Source organism: Haemorhous mexicanus, chromosome 2 (assembly GCF_027477595.1).
Source record: "Haemorhous mexicanus isolate bHaeMex1 chromosome 2, bHaeMex1.pri, whole genome shotgun sequence".
Lineage (NCBI taxonomy): Eukaryota > Metazoa > Chordata > Aves > Passeriformes > Fringillidae > Haemorhous > Haemorhous mexicanus.
In genome coordinates this window covers 119,907,295-119,921,191 of record NC_082342.1, presented here as the reverse complement: position 1 = coordinate 119,921,191, position 13,897 = coordinate 119,907,295, and the positions used below count along the sequence as shown (strand labels likewise).

Here is a 13,897-nt window from a genome sequence, read left to right as displayed (position 1 = left end):
GCGCGGGCTGACGGGAGTTGTAGGCGTGGCCACCGCCGCCTCGCGCGGCCCGCCAATGTCGCCTGTCGCGACTGTGGGGCGGTGACAATGGGAGCCCAGGAAATGCCTCGCTGTCCTGAAATGTATCCTTCTGAGTGCATTGCACAGCCGCAAGCACCGATCTAAACGAGGAGCGAACTTGTCTCCGTTCTAATTCCACCGGGATTCATCGCTTTGAGTTCCCAAACCCGGCCCAGCCGCAGTCCTCAGGGCTCCCCGCAGCTCGTCCGATAAATTCAGGAAGGCAAAGCCTTGCTAAGTACGCAGCGACGAATTTCTCCTTGAAACCTGGAGCACGGAGGTGCTCGGTGTGGGAATGCCGAGGGCTGAGGGAGATGCTGCCTTCTCCTGCAGGTGTGGCCTCAGACGGAATTCCCGTGATTTCAGCGGAACCGGGACTCGTCCATCGGTGGAACTGCAAGTCCTGAAGGAAATCTCCAAAGCAAGAGTCGAGTTCTGAATGTTATTGCTTTCCTAAGGCATTATTTTCACGCATTATTCACTAAAATTAGATTTTATTCTGATTTACATCGTTAAAATAAACGTAAACTTGTCAGTGGCGGGAGTTCCCGGAGGATGGTTCTGTCCTCCTCAGCCCTCAGTACCCAAACCCATCCGTGTCCCTTCCTCTGCTGTGCTTATGGAAAATTTAGCAAAACCCACTGCATGCTCCTGTTTTGGGAAAAAAACTGAGCTATCAAATTGTCCCACATTTCAGGGAAGAGAGGGAAAGTGGTGATTGTAAAAAGAAAGGAGCATTTAACTGGGATCACTGAATATTACTGGCAGGACACAGGTAGCTAATTACTGTCATTAATTAGTGCGGGGCAGATAAAGAGGGATTTCTTTGTTTTATTTTTACCCCATCCAAGGAGAGCTCAAAAGAGGAAAATAAAAGCCTGGACAGCACAGCTGCTTCTGAGTGTGAAGATTTGTTTTGCCATCACTTTCACAATCAGCTGTTTTTCTTGGGAAACTTCTTCCAAGGTACTTGAGTTACTCATTTCTAGGAACTGGAGCCTCGTGTCCTGCTGGAGCAGGCAGGAGCTGCCCCTGTGCCTGGCAACACAGATCCCACAAACAAACCAGGGAGCACACCAGGAACCCGTGTCCCAACCCTGCTGGGCAGAGACCTCAGCACCCCCAGGGTGCCTCTTCTGCGGAAAGAATCCCAGAGTGGTTTGGGTGGGAAGGGACTTAAAGATCACCCAGTGCCACCCCTGCCATGGCAGGGACACCTCCCAGTGTCCCAGGCTGCTCCAGCCCCAGTGTCCAACCTGGCCTTGGGCACTGCCAGGGATCCAGGGATGGAATTCCATCCCAGCCCTGCCCACCCTGCCAGGGAACAATTCCTCATTGCCAAGATCCCACCCAGCCCTGCCCTCTGGCACTGGGAGCCATTCCCTGGGTGCTGTCCCTGCATCCCCTGGGAATTGTCTCTCTGCAGGTTCCCTGGGGCTCCTCCAGGCCCTGCAAGGCCACCCTGAGCTCAGCCCAAAGCTTCTCCTGTGAGCTGAGCAATGCCAGCTGTGCCAGCCTTTCCTCCCAGCAGAGCTGCTCCAGCCCTCTGCTCATCCTGGAGCCTCCTCTGGGCTCTCTGCAGCAGCTCCAGCTCCTCCCTGGGCTGGGCCAGGGCTGGGGCAGCTCTGCAGGTGCAGAAAATAAAATTATCTAAAAAAAACCACCCAAAAAATAAAAACCACAGCCAAGAAACCCTGCAAAACAAAACAAACAAAAAAAGAAACACAAAACCCAACCACAGCCACCAACAAAACCCCAACCAAAACTCAACAAAGCAAAACAAAAATGCAAACAAACAAACAAAAACCAAAGAAACAAACACAAAACCCCCCAAAAAACAAAGCCAAAAAAAAAAAAAAAAAACCCCACAAAACCCCCCCCTCTAAACCCAGAAAGCAGGAGGAATAAAACAACTCCTTCAAGGTGAGAAATGTCCCCATGTGGGACAGGTCATCACTGCCAGCCCAGAGGCAGTGACAGGTGAATTCCCTTCCCACCTCCAGCCTGGGGGCACCAATATTCCCCTGGGAAGCCCCTTTCCCCTTTAGTTTTGATTTTCTGAAGGAATTCCCATTTCCAAACAAAGCTAAAATTGTCAGTCTCAAATTGCCCAAATTTGGGGTGGATTTTCCAAGTGGACAAATGCAGCAGGCTCCTGACAATGAGAGGGCTCGGTGCCAAACATTCCAGCTTTTGCTCTGATGCTCAAACTCTTTCACTGATTTTACTGAGATCTTCCAAAATAATTCAGTGGGAGGTGGATACCCTGTAAAATTATAATTCTGATCAACCAAAAGACATCCTGTTACTGGGCAGGACATTTTTGTAAGGCCATGGGGAATGGTCTTAAATTGCCAGAGGGCAGGGCTGGGTGGGATCTTGGCAATGAGGAATTGTTCCTGGCAGGGTGGGCAGGGCTGGGATGGAATTCCCAGAGCAGCTGGGGCTGCCCCTGGATCCCTGGCAGTGCCCAAGGCCAGGTTGGACACTGGGGCTGGAGCAGCCTGGCACAGTGGGAGGTGTCCCTGCCATGGCAGGGGAATTGGATGGGATTTAAGGTCCCTTCCAACCTAAACCACCTCTGGGATTCTGTGATGAGGAGCTCTGAATTAATGTAGAAATGGTTGGCAGCTCTTAATCACTTAATTTCTATAATTGTTACTGCTGTTGCTTCATGCATTGCTGTGTTCAGCTGCAAGAACAGGATTAAATAAATAAATTCTGGTTATTCCTGAGTTTATCACAAAGAACTAAGCAGGAGGGTAGAGATTTTGCTCAAATCCATTTTGGATATAACTCCACTTGTGGAGTCAACCAGATTCAAACTTGACTTGGATCTTCATTTGTTTTCAAGTTTTGCTGAGCCAGAACTGAACAGAGGAACTCCAGTAACAAATGAACCTGAAGTGAAGGCCAAGGGAACATCTGAATGAACTCAGAATGATCCATACATCCGTTTTTGTTCCTGGTTATCACAGAGTCCTCGTGGAATGGCTTGGGTTGGAAGGGACTTTAAAGATCATCCAGTTCCAAACCCCTTCCACTTTTCTACCTGGTTATTTCTGGGGCATCATCATGTAACAAATACATTTACAGTGTTTAGAATAATTCCATTTCTGTATTTGCCTCAACCCAGAGCTGAAATGTATGGATTAATTGGTTTGGAATGACAGCATTCCTCATTTGGGATAACCTAGGGAAGCTGGGGTTGCCCAAACTTTTTTTGGGTACCCAGAACCTGTTTTTCTGGTTTTGGGGTTTTTTAATTAGTTTTGAAATCTTTGCTCAGAGCCCAGTGGTGTAGAATCACAGAATGGTTTGGGTTGGAAGGGATTTAACTTCAGGAATTCAATGGGAGAAGTTCTACAGTTTATATAAAGTCATGACAAAAAGTCATACACTTTTAAGGATCTCAGAGATGATTAAATCTCATAAAAAAGGAATTTCAACTCTTGTTGATGTGTTGGACAATTTTGAGATCATTCCATGGTTTCCAATCACATTTGACAAATTGTTTTTCAGAGCACCTGGGTGGAAAAACTGCTCTTGAACACCAAGGAGATGGGAGAAGAAAAGGGATGCCCTGAAGAACAGGAAGTAAACTGAAATCCTTTTTTTTTTGGTGGAGAAATCATCAAATCCCAGCTCTGCACCTCACAAGTGGTGGTGTTCCTGAAAGAAGGTAATAAAAAATGAAATTAAAATCTCTGCACCACACAAAGGGACTGTACACACATTAAATCTCACCAATATTTTCTAAAATGTTTCCCCACTGCACAGAAATTTCCTTTTCTTTAAAAATGACGTTTTAAAGTCTATCAGAGTTCAAAGAACTAGTAAGAAAATACTGAAGAAGGCAGCAAAATAAACTGAATTATTCACATTGTAAGGTGAGAAAAGCTGATTGAGATGAAACAAACATCCAGGAAGAAAGTCTAAAGAAAGTGTTTAAATTGAGAGAGGTACAATAAAAGGAAAAAAACCCCATAAATTATATTAATATTGGTGAAGGATTTTAAAAGGTATTTAAGAATGAAGTAATTTTCCAGCCAAAATTCAGAGTTTTGAAGGGAATTCCCTCAGAGGAACTGTCATTAGATACTTTAAAAAGGGCTTGGACTGACTGAAATTGCACTGAGCTTCATTTGCCACTCAGGAGAAGTAGCAAATAAGGAAAATAATGTTATAAAATGTGCAGGGGTGACAAAAGCAGTGGTTTAGACATTAAAAAAAAAAGTAAATTTGTCAGGGAAAGAAAATAATGACTGAGTATCCTGAATAAAAAGTACTTGGGAATCAGAAAAAAATATTAAAGAATGAAATAATGAGGTATTAATTCGGTAATTTTTCCTAGTAAAAGGTTGTTCCTTGATGTTGTGAGATTCTGAATGATGATGGGCAAGCTGATATCTTAAAAATGTTGTGGAAGAAGAAACTCTTTACAAAACAGTGAATTCTGCAGGCTTGTGTGTGAGAACTGATGGTTATGGAGGAATTTGTTTGGGATTTTATATTTATTTTTATATTTTATTGATATAATTATATTTATTTTTAGAATTTATATTTATTTATATATAATTTATATTTCTTTCTATATTTTTAAATAACCTATGGCAGGGTACAGGTATGGAGAATAAAACCACAAATAAATACAAAATAAATGAACTTTCCAACTAAAACTTGTATATTCATCCAGCAGCAATGAATTGTAGTATACAGTGTTAAAAAAAGGTGCTTGTGTTTTCAAATAATATTAAAATAATAATGAAAAGTTGAATGAAAAATTAAAATGGACTGACTCTTTGAGTGCTGATAGCCCTTGAAAAACAATTTGGGATTTATGCAGATATTGAAAACATTGACAGGTGTATTAAACAAAAATTGTGGTGCCCAACATTTATGTGGAAGCAAAGTTTTGTAGTGACCTCAAAGGGGACTGGAATGGAAAATGAAATTTTTAAATTTATTTTTTTTTCATATTGATTTGGGTCTAGGGGAAAAAAATTGTACCAGTGAGTGATCTGCTCACCCTCAGCTGTTTACATTTCTCTGTGACATAAATAGCTTTGGAAACTCCAAGTGTAAGATTACAATTCATGGCTCAGTTTTTTCTCCTGGTTGTAAGGAGTGTGTAACTGGGTGTGTTAATGGCAGGATATTTCTACCCCGACTGCTCAGGTGGTTGGAGCTTCCTGAGGCACTGAACACAGATTTTTTAGTTTTTTTTCTTGTCAAATAGGAGGAAAACTGTGTAACTCAGCCCCTTAAATAGATTTTTCCATGATAGATAGGAGACACCAACCAAAACTGTTGATTTAATGTTTTTAAAGATATATTTTCAGTATTTTAGACTGGAGCAAGGGACAGTATGGAAATTATTTTTAACTTTCATAGAAGGCTGGACAGGGCTTAGAGCAGCCTGGGACAGTGGGAGGTGTCCCTGCCACGGCAGGGGTGGCACTGGATGGGCTTTGAGGTCCTTTCCAACCCAAAGCATTCCATGACTCTGAGCTGAGCTTGAGGAATAACTCCCACAGCCAAATCCTTTCTCTCGGGATCAGGAACAGAGTGGGCAGGGCCCAGAGAGCATCAAGATGTTAAAGGAACACACAGAGAAAGCAAAACCACAGAGAAAACAAAGTTCCTGTTCTTGCCTCTGAGTTCACAATGCGACAGTTCCACAGAATCCCCAAATCCCTGAGGCTGGAAAAGCCCTCCCAGCCCAGGGAGTGCCAGCTGTGCCCCATGGCCACCTTGTGCCCAGCCCAGAGCTCTCAGTGCCACCTCCAGGGGACACCTGCAGGGATGGGCACTGCAGAGCTCCCTGGGCAGCCCCTGCCAAGGCCTGAGCACCCTTTCCATGGGCAAATTCCTGCTGCTGGCCAAGCTGAGCCTGCCCTGGCCCAGCCTGAGGCCGTTCCCTCTGCTCCTGTCCCTGTGCCCTGGCAGCAGAGCCCGACCCCCCCAGCTGTCCCCTCCTGGCAGGGACTTGTGCAGAGCCACAAGGGCCCCCTGAGCCTCCTTTGCTCCAGGCTCAGCCCCTTCCCAGCTCCCTCAGCCCCTGCTGGGGCTCCAGCCCCTTCCCAGCTCCCTTCCCTGCTCTGGACACGCTCCAGCCCCTCCAGGGCTCTCCTGCAGGAGCAGAACTGGGCACAGCTCTCCGTGTGAAATCTGTGTTGTCCCAAATCCATGCTGTCCCAAATCCCTGCTGTCCCAAATCCCTGTTGTCCCAAATCCCTGTTGTCCAAGAGCTGAAGAACTGCCTCCAGTGTGTTCCCCACTAACCAGGTGGGGAAGGCAAACATGAAGATCCATGGTTAAGTGCTCCCAGGATTTCCTGGGACAATGAGCTTCCCAGACAAAGCACCACGTGGAAAATAATAATTAAGAAAAGCCTTTATGCAAAAGAAGCAAGAGAAGAATGGATCAAAAACTGGCAGGATGAGAGGAAAGAAATGAAACAGCACTAAAAGGTCAGTTTTCAGAGAAGGGGAGGTCACAGGAGGAGTCTGCAGGGAGCTGTGCTGTGCCTGGTGCTGCTTCATGCATTCCTCATGATCTGGAGAGAGGGGCTGGGCAGGGACACACCCCAGCCTGCTGAAGGTATTGAGGTGTTCAGGTAAAGGAAAGGCACAGGACAAAGTGAGGTGCAGTTAAAGGGGCTGGCTGGAGACCTGAATAAAGACCTTACAAGACTGAGGGACTGGATAAAAAAATGGCAGGGGAAATCTGATGGAGTAAAGTAGTGCACAAGGGGGGAAATTCTGTGTACATAAGGGTGGGCTCTTAGTTGGTTTTCTACTCACAACTGAGATCTTTGGGTTCTGATTAATATTGCCATGAAAATATTGGCACAATGTTCCCTTTTACTGAGAGAAACAAATCAAATATTTGGAATTATTAAGAGCACAAAATAAAGAACAAACCAGAGCACACCTGGCCTGGTATAAATCCATAGTTCTCTGTGCATGGAGCAGTGTGTGCAGTTCTCTTCCAGACATCTTAAAAAGGATTCCAGGACCTGAAGGAGCTGACAAAAAAGCTGGAGAGAGACAATTCCCAGGGGATGGAGGGACAGGACCCAGGGAATGGCTCCCAGTGCCAGAGGGCAGGGCAGATGGGATCTTGGGAATGAGGAATTGTTCCCTGGCAGGGTGGGCAGGGCTGGGATGGAATTCCATCCCTGGATCCCTGGCAGTGCCCAAGGCCAGGCTGGACACTGGGGTTTGGAGCACCTGGGACAGTGGGAGGTGTCCCTGCCATGGCAGGGGTGGCACTGGATGGGCTTTGAGGTCCCTTTGACCCCAAACCTTCCTGGGATTCTGGGATTTCTGTGTTTCTGTAATTCTGGGATCTCACCATGCCAACTCTGAAAAACAGAATTTTGGAGCAAACTCCTCATCCCAGCATTCCCTCCCACCCTCAGCCATGGCCTTCAAGGACAGTGAAGCTGCTGCAGAGAGCCCTGGGTTTGGGGTTTAGGACACTTGGGAAAAGGAACAGAAAATATTTGGAAAAGTTTCCCCTTTTGGAAGTAACTTTTAAGGAATTTTTCCCCCCGTGGAACAGATCCCTGTTGCCTGTAAAAACCTTGTGTTGTTGTCCCTTTGGCTAAGAAGGTGATGCTCAGAATCTGGAATTTGGGTAAAAATTAATAGCACAGGCTTGGCATATTTACTATAATTTATTACATATCAATTTCACTGCCTTGAAAAGCAACATAAAAAAGACAACAAAAAGTTCTTTCTTGTGACAATTTAGGCAAGAAATATTTTTTAGCTGCTGTTTTCAGCCTTTGAAACTTGAAGTTGCTTATAAATTTCCCTGACCAAAATATTACCCTTCCAAAAAAACCCCCAAATTCTCCTTGTTCCTTCCACTTAAAACAGAAGGGAAAAAAAACCTTGGGGAGGTTTAAAGAATAAAAAATCAGCCTGAAGCAACACCCAGGACAGGAAACTTCTTGCAAGCAGTTAAAGCTTGGCAAACCTGCAAACAATGGAAACCAAACAAACAAGGATCAGCTGAATGTTTGTCTCAGCCTGAACGTTCTGGACACACACAAAACCTCCCAAACTATCCTCAAATCCCCAAAATAAGGTCAGGAAGTGTTCTCTTCCTGATGTGTCATGTTGGAAAATCCTCTGTGTGCTCTGTCCATCCCAGATACAAAGTTCCTGTGTAAATTTGAGCATTGGTTTTTATCTATATAATTGGCACTAATTAGTATTTAATTAACAGAATTCTTTGAAATGTATTAATTTAGACTTTTCTGTGTCAAAGTTGAGACTTACATTACTCATACACCTAGAATAAACTAGAGTTTATTCAAATAGAATAAATAAAATAAATATCTAGAGTAGGTTATGTTACACTGAATTTTTAAAATATTCATAATTCTACCGGTGCATTTGGCTACTTGGAATTTTTTCAATGCTTTTCATTTAGTTTGATTTTAATTTTTAACTGGAAATCTTTATGTTCTGCCTGGAATTTGGGTTCAGGAGTTCAGTTTCATCTCTTTGAGGTAATCCCTTTCAAAAACTGCTCTGTCAATATATCAAAACTCAGTTGAGGTTTATTGTGAAAAGATTTGCTGTTACACATAGGTTGGAAGAGGGAAAAACAATGGGATTGAGGTGATCTTTAAGCTTTTGTTTTTTGTAATTTGGTTTAATAAACCAAGAGAGAAACTTTCTGTGCTGGGAGCACGAGTGTTGTGTGTCCTGTGGATGTGAGAACTCAGGAGAGGATGTTTTAGTGGAAAGAGATGTAAAACCATCATCTAATTCAATTTATTCCTCAACCTGATGGGCCCTGCACACAAAAATACAAAATGCCTGGAGTTATGAAAATTTTATTCTCCAGAAAGGAAAGAACTGGTGAGCAGTGCTGTAAGCACAGAGCAGAGAAGTGGTTTGGTGCAACCCCTGCCTCAGAGAGTTTCCTGTGCAGCTGCTGCTCGGTGCAATCTTTTCCAGCTCCACAGATTTGCCAACTTTACCGAGGCCACTGGACAATTTCAAACCTGACAGATTTCTTGGGAAACAAAGGAATGTTTATGAAATATCACTTAAACAAGCAAAACACCTCATCTTCCACTGTGCTACCAGTGCCTACCAGTTCTCCCCAGTTTAAAGCCATTTTTTAATATTCCTTCTATCAGGGAATCACAGATCCCAGAATGGTTTGGGCTGGGACCTCAAAGGCCACCCAGTGCCACCCCTGCCAGTGCAGGGACACCTCCCACTGTCCCATGCTGCTCCAAACCCCAGTGTCCAACCTGGCCTTGGGCACTGCCAGGGATCCAGGGGCAGCCCCAGTTGCTCTGGGAATTCTATTCCAGAGCCTGCCCACCCTCAGGAATTGTCCCTGATATCCCACCTAATCCCACCTCCTGTCAGTTTGAAGCCATTCCCCCTTGTGCTGTCACTCCTCTATGGTCCCTTCCAACCCACAGCAGATTCTGTGATTCCACCCCAGATTTGGTTTTGGTTTTGGGACCCTTTGCAGAGTTTCCTGATGTCCTGACACCTGACAGCCAGGACTCCTGCATGGCTGGTTTTGAACTCACCCTGGCAGTTCTGCAGCTGGGGCTCCCTGACAGTGACAGTGGGATTAGGGAGCCCTGAAGCATCTTTAAAAGGAGGGGGATGGAGAACTGTAAGGTTTTCTGGACTCCTGCACCCCTTTACACCTCAGAGGGAACTGGGGCCTGATTTACCCATGGCTCCAGCCCCAGATGGTCTGGGTGCCATTGTCCCTCCCACAGCAGTTTCAGGTTGGTGCCCAGTGCTTCCCTCTCAGGTGCCCGTGGTGTTGTGCCCTCTCCAGAGTTTCACCAGCCTGGGGGAGCTGCTCTGGAGTGCTCCAGGGATCTCCCTGCCCTGGGAGCACAGCCCTGCCCAGCAGTTATTTTGGGAGCTCCATCCTGGCAGGACTGGGCCCTGCAGGCCTGGCTGGTCCCTCTGGAATTCCAGCAGGGATCTCAGCAGAAGGTCAGCACTGACCTTGCCTTGCAGCTCCCTGGAATAGCTCAGAGAGGGGAAATGCAGGCCCTAAAAATGGTGTCCTACAAAAGAGGAGTGCTGGCCCCCAGAGCAATTAGCCTACATTAGTGATGGCACCGAGCAGCTCCAGGGCCTGGCAGTGGGGACACCCAGGAACTGAAATGCACCTCACAGGGAGGGGAGGTACACACAGCTCCTCTGCAGAAAATACAAACTCTTTGTTCTGGTTCATATTTCTGAGTGGATCAGCCCTTGATTAGACCCTCAGCTCTTGCAATGGATTTTTATTCCTCACAGTGCTCAACCACCTCTGACAGAGCCACCTTGGGCAGAGGTGGTGAATAAAGAGATTCAGAGGAGTTCTGGGAGCTGGTGGCTGGGTGGAGGATTGATCCTGGCTAATCCCTAAACCATCTCTCACTTTGGGAAAAGCTGAACTGTTATGGAAGTTTCACCTGACCATCAGGAAGAACTTTCCTGTGCAGTGACTGAGCTCTGGACTTCTCTGGGCACCCTGTGCCAGGGCCTCACCACCCTCATAGTAAATAATTTTGTTGTAATCTCTAATTTAAATTTACTTTTTCAGCTGAAGGCCATTCCTCCTTGTCCCATCACTCCATGCTCTTGTAAAAAGTCTTTCTCCATCTTTCTTCTGAACTGGGATGGGATAGAGGATCTGGGAGGGAAAAAGGAACAGACAACAAAGCATTCCTGCTTCTACTGAAGAATGACTTCTTAGCCTAATGAAGTTCCCTAAGTGACAATTTTAGAAAAAAATATTTAAAATTCATCACAATTTCTTTCTCTTTGCTAGCAGGAGGTTGATCAAGTGGACACCAAGCAGAACATACTTCTAAGAACTTTCTTGAATGGATTTGTGTCAGGATACCACAAATATCATGGTCTGGAATTTCAAGAACAAGATCCCTGTGGAAGCTGCACAAGGAGCTTTCTCCTGACAGCAAGAAGCAAGTTTTCATTTTGGCCAGCAAAGACACCAATCCTGCTGCACAAGAGAGCAGGGAATTGGTATGGAAAAGGGAAGGGGCCAGAGAAAGAGGAATGGAATTTCAATGGAATTGAGGACAGTTTTTGACTCTTCCAGGAATTCTGACAGAGAAGCACAAGCTGGAAATTGAACAGGTGTAGATGTTACAGTCAGCAGAACCAAAGATTTTTAAAGAGCCATGGATTGCACTGATCCTTTTGGATGTGAGGGGAACTTTATGATTAATTTAATCTTTTTTGTTTGTTTTCCATGTTTTCTAACACAGGGAAACCAGATTCCTCTAAAAGTTGGAAATTGAGGGTGGAGACATACCTGATAATGTAGCCCTTGATTTACAAAAGTTTTAAAGAATCACAATTCTTCAGAATGTCTGATTTCAACAGGAACTGTTCTGCACTCCACAAATGTATTTATCATGGAAAGTGGTCTTAGGAGGCCTTCTGGGATACAACTTCCAAATATGCACTTTCCCTGGGATAACTAACACTTTTTCTAGGAGACTTCTTCCCCAGCAACTCCTTGGTTTTGGGGAAGGATTTTCACAGAGGTTGGAAAAGATCTCCAAGATCACAAGGTCCCAGATGTGCCCCATGCCCACCTTGTCCCCAGCCCAGAGCACTCAGTGCCACCTCCAGGGATGGGGACCCCAAACCTCCCTGGGCAGCCTCTTCCAATACTTAACAACCATTTCCATGAAAAAAACCTTTCCTCCTGATGTCCAGAAATTCCTGCCTCATGTTTTAAACCGGAAGAAAAACTTTTCATGCTCAGGAGTGTGACCTTCCCCATGAGTGTGAACACCAAGGAACAAAATTCCAGGGAGTATCAGGGAGAACTCAGGGAGATGCACTTTTTTTTTGGGAACAAGGCTGATCCAGCAGCCGTTCCAGGACCTTCTGGTCCAGAGGCGTGCCAGCCTACACAATGTGCAGCTCTGGCTGTCAATCCAAAGCCGGTACTATCGAAGCTGGCTCTGATGATGACTCAAAAACTGATCTATCTCCATCCCAACGGGTTACCATGGCAACCCCTCTGGCCTAAAAAGAGCTGGACCACATTAGTTCCTTAGCAGCACCTTTTTGACAGGCGAAACACAAGCTGCTCCCTCCAGATGATGGCACTGAGGCTGTCTGGGAGCTGCCACGGTGCTCTGGGAAGTGTTGATGATGTAACCCATGGAGGAGAACTTCTGCTGGGACTTCACTTGGGGTTGGGCCTAGAACAGTTGCCCTGTTCTTCTAAGTTCTTCTAAGCCTTCTGATGTTTACGTTGTGTAACAAACTTTCTCACACAGTTTTATGTAAATAATTATTGGTTTACATTCTTTTCTGGAGGAGGAGAAATTTGATGGACTGTTGGTTTGTCCAGTGTCATTGGAGAGGTGGCACTGTCATCCTCCAATCCACTGTCACTTTTGAAAGCCTATAAATGTTCAAGTCAGAAATTAAACTTCTTTTTACCTCAGAAGTTCCAGTATCCACGTTGTTTTATTTTGTGTCCTACAGCGACAGGGGTGTCATAGACATATTTTATGAAAAATCCTTTTGTTAGGATTTCTCTCCTGAGAATCTGAGAGGCCTCAGAAATGAAATGTAAACAATAATTATCTGCTGCTGTGGAATGCAACAGGTGCATCTGTGATTGGTCTCATGGGGTTGTTTTTAATTAATGGCCAATCCCAGTCCAGCTGTCTCGGACTCTCAGTCACTCACAAGATTTTATCATTCCTTTCCTTTCAAGCCTTCTGATGAAATCCTTTCTTCTATTCTTTTAGTATAGTGTTAATATACCATTTTCTTTTAATATAATATATAACATAAAATAATAAATCAGCCTTCTGAAACATGGAGTCAAGGCTCTCATCTCTTCTTCCCTTGTCCTGGGACCCCTGTGAACACCACCACACACGGGCCCACCAAAGGAACTGAGCTGTGGGGTGGCTTTGGTGGAGAAACAACAGCAGAACCTTTCCTTCTGTATTTTGATGGAATTCTTCTTGAAGATCTGCCAGCTTGGGTCAGGTGACCTAAGAAGGCCCCTCTTGCAGCGGGACACAGAGGATTATTGGAATTGCTGCTGGTCCAACACAACATCTGCATCAAAACCTGTACCCAAAGTACAAATGTTGAGCATTGGAAAAGTCAGGGTGCCCATGGCTGCTGTGAAGGAAGCCTGGAGTTCAGACAGAGATGGAAATGCTCCAGGAGGAAAACTGCAGGGCTACAAGGGCAGGTGGGATCAGGGAATGAAGCCTTCCAAGGCACACAGTGAGAGGCAAATGGGCCCCTCTACTCCATGCAGGAAGGCTGGAAAGGGAAAAAAATGGGATATATTACCTATAATCACACTCCACTGCCATAGAGTCATAGTTTGGGTTGGAAGGGACATTAAAGATCACCCAGTGCCACCCCTGCCATGGCAGGGACACCTCCCACTGTCCCAGGTGCTCCCAGCCCCAGTGTCCAACCTGGCCTTGGGCACTGCCAGGGATCCAGGGGCAGCCCCAGCTGCTCTGGGCACCCTGGGCAAGGGCCTGCCCACCCTCCCAGGGAACAACTTCACATCCCTAACCCAGAATTCCCCTCTTTCAGTTTGAAGTCACTGCCCCATGTCCTGTCACTCCCGTTCCTGATGAATTGTCCCTCTCCAACTTCCCTGTAGCCCCTTCAGACCCTGGAAGGTGCTGTGAGGTCTCCACACATCCTTCTCTTCCCCAGGCTGAGCAATCCCAACTCTTCAGCTGTTTCATTGCTTCTTTTACTTCTGTTCCATTCCCCTAGAATGTCGTGTGGTATTTTCTCTCTTAGAACTCATTTCT

General features: G+C 45.6%; 1 long non-coding RNA gene across 3 annotated transcripts; it reads left to right on the top strand.

The window, feature by feature from the left end:
- Positions 1 to 17: 17 nt before the first annotated feature.
- On the top strand, positions 18 to 12,860 carry LOC132324125 (uncharacterized). 3 transcript variants are annotated; one of them, XR_009485522.1, is made up of 4 exons: positions 18 to 298; positions 394 to 1,026; positions 3,583 to 3,742; positions 10,885 to 12,850. It is a non-coding gene; the product is annotated as an uncharacterized LOC132324125 (long non-coding RNA). The 3 variants fall into 3 exon arrangements; XR_009485524.1 differs by having other exon boundaries at positions 18 to 1,026; positions 10,888 to 12,860; XR_009485523.1 differs by having other exon boundaries at positions 18 to 1,026; positions 10,885 to 12,860.
- The last annotated feature ends 1,037 nt before the right edge of the window (positions 12,861 to 13,897 follow it).